Raw genomic sequence first — 6,097 nt, 5'->3', positions numbered from 1 at the left:
AATGTGTATAAGCCCTGACAGAAATCTGATTAACATTTCTGGAATAGTTATGATGACAATGATGACAATAGTAATAAGTGCTGGCATTCAGCCATCACTCTGGATTGCTTCACTTTAGCAGGGCACCCTGCTAATATCGTTCTCTGAGTTCCTTGTGCAATGGAAATTTCCAAAGGCCAGATGCTATCAGAAGTAAAGGCAGTGGGCTGATATTCCCTCAAGAAATATTTTAGTCAGCAGGCCTGTTGGTGAATGTCAATTATACCCCCATTAGGATTATTGACAATATTTCTCAGATTCATAACATAATGACATTACATTTTTTTCTTACTATTGGGCACAATCTCTCTCCCTTGCAAAAACAATGGCCAAAATTACAGGTCTCAAGCTATGACTCAGGGAAATTTTCAGCACCAAGTCTACTAAGAGTTTCCCTTGATGGCAAGATAAGACTGTATTTCTAAGCAAGTGAGTGGCCAGTGAAAACACAAACCTGCATTTATAGTTTTAGCTTCTAGGTGGTAAACAAACATTTTCTATCTTTCTTGCCTTTTGCTATTCTGGCCAGCTGAAAAATTGTAGCAAAACATGTTTCTCATCCTTTGTCATAAGAACCTCCTTTCTAAACTAGAACAACCCTTCTCCTTATATTACTTCCTCCCCTTTAAGCTCGGGATTCTTTTCCTGTATTGGCTAGTTTTGATATGTATATTCTAGGGCCTGCTATCATTGTGTCCCTTTTACTAAGACTCCCTGCCTTTTGTCAACGCGGAAATTCCTTTCATACCAGAGACTTGTATATATGTTACCAACATAGAAAATTGTCTCACATTTATTGAAGACGTGGGTCTCCATACATTTTACTTTGTGTAGTTTCATCATTTCATATTTCGCCGCCCATGAAACCCACTTTCCCTGAAGTAGATTCACTGAAATTCCACTGATGGCTCTAGGACAGAAGCCACCTCCCACATTTTTTCTTTCTCTATTTTTTTTTCTGTCATGATTTTGGGCCTAATTTAACAATATTCCAGAGCTCCTCCTGATTCAATTCTTAGTAGTGATCAGGCTCCACTTAGGACCAGAGATCAAACCCAGGCTTCCTGCATGCAAAGAATATTTTCGGCTCATTGAGAAATATATTTGACCCCAATGTTACCCTTTAAGCTGGATTTGAAATGTTCTTAACTGGTGCTGACCTGAGGTCACTAGGCCTACCCTAAAATGGAGAGCTACGATTTGTGACAGTTCTTTAATAACGATGACACAACCTAATTATAAATGCCTTGGAGTTCCATCAGGCTGAAATCTAATTGGTAAAGTACAGAGAGAAGAGAACACGGTGCACTTATAGATAGAGCTGATAGGGCAAAAGGAATAGTCCCCATTTGCAAATGTCATGTAAGTCCATGTTGAAAATCCCCACCAAAAACTCTTCTAGAACTATCTAAGAAATAGCAAAACTTCCAGATAAAATACACTAAAACCAACTGTAAAGTAGCAGAAAATGTTGCATTTTATATTGCTTCCTGACTTGTCCTGACCCTGAATAATACTATACCTAAGCAATTGGATTCGAAATGACATCAGGGTCTTAGAAAACAAAACTTTCACTACTTTTCTTTGTCCACACCACCCTCATTTTAATACTTTATATAATTTTGGAGTTTCAATTATCCTTTTAAAAAAGAGCTTGTTGTAGGTCTTTTTCCCCTCGGCTGGTCATCATAACAAAGTGTTGCAACTTATTTGACCCTTCCAACAACTGTCTACCATAACAGTAGTGTTAACCTATTTTTGTCCAGCTCGAAACTGGAGCTCATATATGTTACAACATAAGCAGGTTGCTTAAGGTGACAAATCCACAAGGTCAAGATTCTATCCCAGTTCCAGCATCTGGTCCTGAACCAGTTGTAGTTTTTTGTAAATCCTTCTTGTTTTGTTTTTCACACAAATATAAAAAGTCTCCATGACCATCCATGTATAGGACATTTTCGTGACTTTTTTTTCTGGTAGCTACATAGTGTTCCATTTTGTATATGTACCAGAGTTTCTTTAGCCACTCATCTATTTTCAGGCATCTGGGTTTGTTTACAGATTCTGGCTATTGTAAACAGTATTTAAATGAATATAGTGTGCAGAAGGCATTTTTATTTCAAATCAAATAATTGTCATCACTTCTATTTCTGGTGAGGATATTTAAGGTGCTCACTTAAGGAACATTAATGTACATATGCAGGATGGCTGACAATGTAGTGACAATGCTTTAGATTAGTTCTCTAGGATTTGCTCATATCTCCCCATTGGCAACTATTTCCCAATTCCACCCCCTTTCTTCAGCTCCCTGTAATCCCATTCTACTCTCTAGTTCGACTAGTTTATGTTGATAGGTGCAGCATAGAAAAGTCATATCATAATTCACTTTTATCTGACTAATCTTAGTACAATGCCCTCAAAGTCTATTGATGTTGTCACCAACAGCAGATTTTTCTTCTTTATCCTAGATGAATGACATTACATTTTCTTTAATCATATCCTCACTGAAGGAATGGTTCTCCCATTAGTTGGTTTCCGGAGAGATAGCACAATGGCGTTTGCCTTGCAAATAGCCAATGCAGGACCAGAAGTGGTTGGTTCGAATCCCGTGCCTGCCAGGATCTATTTCTGAGAAGACAGCCAGGAGGAACCCCTGAGTACTGCCGGGTGTGACACAAAAACCAAAACCCAAAAAAAAATCTGGGTGATACCCTGGGCAGCTGCTATTCAAACTATCTCGTAAAAGTCTAAAAAGCAGAGGGTCCAGAAACAAGATTCCCCTACCGACGACTTCTCCAGGCCACCCGAGTTCCAGGGCAAAGGTCCCATGACTGGGACCTTGGCAGGAGTATCTGCGAGTGCCCAAGCGACCCATTCCTTCTACCCAAAGGCGGCCTTTTCCTGGAAGATGAAACAACCTAAGAAATCATTAAGCTCTTGTGCAATTCTCTGGAGGAATCCCAGGAAGATTCCAAATGCAGAGATAATACACTGTGACCACTGAAGATGACTTTATTATTATTTATTTTATTTATTTATTTTATTATTCTTATTATTATTTATTTTGGAAACTTTGAGCCCATATAGGACACTGTGCCAACCAGGCAGAGGCTCAAATGCCAATGAGATCTTGGGCTCTGCTTCTCCAGAGGTATCCCACAAGGTTCCAAAGGCAGACAATGGACTGTTACCACTGAAGAAGGCGACTTGATCATACTGTTTGGAGACTCCGACCACATTGAGGACGCTGTGCTGAACCAGTCTGAAGGCACTGATGGCCTCGTGGGTTTCTATGCTGCAAGCACCCACAACTTCCCTGCTGCTGAAGGCTCTAACACTACCACAGATTCTGTTGTCACCGATGACTCTGCAAACTGGCATCGTGGCTCCGCCCCCAGTGCTGCTGACGGTTCCCAATGCCACCAAGGATTCTGAGATCACAGATGACTCTGGAAAATAAGAATTTTATTAAGTATTCCTTTAATATATTAGGCATATTGCTATTTTCTTGAGTAGTGATGACGTATAATATGTATATTAGGAACAGTAAGGGCCTAGAGAGATAGCACATCTGCATTTGCCTGGCAAGCAGCCGATCCAGGACCAAAGGTGGTTGGTTGGTTCGAATCCCAGTGTCCCATAGGTCCCCCGTGCCTGCCAGGAGCTATTTCTGAGCAGACAGCCAGGAGTAACCCCTGAGCGCCGCCGGGTGTGGCCCATAAACCAAAAAAGGAATAGTAAGAAATTTATTAAGTAGTTTTCTTCAACTAGATTAGGCATATTACACATTTTCTTGAATAGTGCTTAGTTCTAAGTATAGTAGGCATAGCAAGAATTTTATTAAATAGTTAAAGATTAAGTATAGTAAGTAATAAGCTTAACTAAGTCCAGAAGTTAGTATACTTTAAAATAGTAGATATATTAGCATTTCTTACTTTTGATTAGAGTCATAAAATACTTTAATGATCACAAACACTCTAGATGATCACCAAAACATGTCATGATTAGAATAAGTCCCGAGGTCACCCACAGGTGTGGATGAGAACCTCATGATGAAATCACATCACTTTTCGCAAAACACAGAGTGATCAGGGCAGATTCCTTTCTCTGTGCTGAAGCAGGGCTGACGGCAGGTTTAGGTAACTTGATGCAGAGATGGGAATCAAACGTAGTTTGACCCAGATATGGCAAACACCGGAAATAATGTATAATTCCTCTGGTCTCTGAACACACCACATTTAAAAAGGTAAAGCTCAACTACTCTAAGAAATAAAACCAGTGGCTGGAAAGTAAGAGCAATAGGGAGGGGCTTGACCTTGAGTTTAGCAGAATTAAGTTCCCAGTTGAGGCCATATCCCTGCCTCATCTGGGCACCTCCCCACCTGTCTCCCAAGCAGAAGGCCCAGGGCAGCTCTCACCTACTGCCGCAGGTGCTTGTACGTCTCCAGCATCACGTCTTTATAGAGTTTCCTCTGAGAAGCATCCAAGCATGGCCACTCCTCCATAGAACAGATGATAGCACATCAGGGAAGGTCACCATGTCCTAAACACACAAAGAGGAGGTCAGGGCCATGCTCACCTAGGGCATTGGGGTGAGAACAGGACCCCCTTACATTCCTAGAATGAGTAATGTTCTCTCGTTTCTGCCCTTCTCTTCATAGTACCCAAAGGGAAGGTCCACAAATATCAAGCTAGAAAGCCAGATAGGCCAATAGGATGTGCTCCACTATTCTAGGTATTTGGAGGTGCTGCTTTGCAGACAGACCAGCCTGGGCCAATCCAAGCATTAGAATCACTGAACACTGGTGGATGAAATGTCTGACTACAGTATCTGAAGTAGCTAAAATAACAACTCAGGATGTGGCCCCAAATGCTAAATACACACTGGCCCCTCTTGTCCCCAGAGCCCATCTCTGCCAGGATACAAGGATCAGAAACGGGAAATTCTGCTGAATCAAACATTTGCTTGGCATAATCAGCATTCCGGTTCACTTGCAAATAAAACCTCTCTAGTGCAGGTCAAAATGACACAACACAAAACATCAATGCTCCCTCGAATGATTCTTTGCTTCCTCGAATGATCCTTTGCTTTCATCAACAAGTGTAGCCCCCGCAAAAATATTTTGTTCTATTACAGAATGTACATAAAAATAAGTCATGACAATCACTATAATATATTTAGTATTTCCGGAAAAATCCAAAGTAAGGAGCAGATAATTAATGTATAATGAATTCGTATTGTAAACACCAACTAATCAACCTCTCAGATAAGGACTTTAGACTAGCAATATGGAAGATGCTCAAAGAACTCAAAGAAACCATGGATCAAGTTGAACAGAACACTAATAAGAACCAAGAAAATATGAAGACAGAAATCACAAAACACCAAACTGAAATAACATGTCAAATAAAGTCAAAAACTAAGAAATCAAAACAAAACAAGAAAAAGAAGGGGTGCTGTAGCGGTAGGGTTTGGCGTTGTTCCCACTTATTTTTTTTTGCATATGCACAGTAAGTATTGGGGAAGAAAGGGAATTTCCGTGGTCTAAGACATTCAGGGTTTCTCCATCCTTGGATACACTGCCTTTTGATGTTTTTTTTTATATTATTATTTAAGGAAAGAATTGACAGAAATGGCTTTTGTAACATTATATTCTGTAGGATTGTTGTCGTTACAAACGGGAATTTGGTTTACTTAATTGATTTTTGAGTAATTTTGGTTAGCTGAATATTATGAGTTCTATTTTTGAGTGAGAATATATTTAATTCTCCTTCCCATTAAAATGACAGTTTTGCTGGGTAGTGGACTATAGGTTTTTAGTAGTTTGAATATGCCATTCCACTCTTTTATTTCCCGAATTATTTAAAATGAATGATTTGGTTTAATTGTTATAATCTATCTCTTATAACTGAGGCTTTTTTCTCCCTGTTGCTTTAAAATATCCATCTCTCCCTTTGGTTTTTGATATTTGTATTACGATATGTCTTCGGGGTATTTCTGTTAGGCTCTATTTTGTTTAGCACACTTTCTTGGATTTGTACTGAAACCTCTTTCCAGAAA

Source organism: Suncus etruscus, chromosome X, assembly GCF_024139225.1.
Source record: "Suncus etruscus isolate mSunEtr1 chromosome X, mSunEtr1.pri.cur, whole genome shotgun sequence".
Taxonomy (NCBI): Eukaryota; Metazoa; Chordata; class Mammalia; order Eulipotyphla; family Soricidae; genus Suncus; species Suncus etruscus.
Note: the sequence above shows the minus strand (reverse complement) of the source record.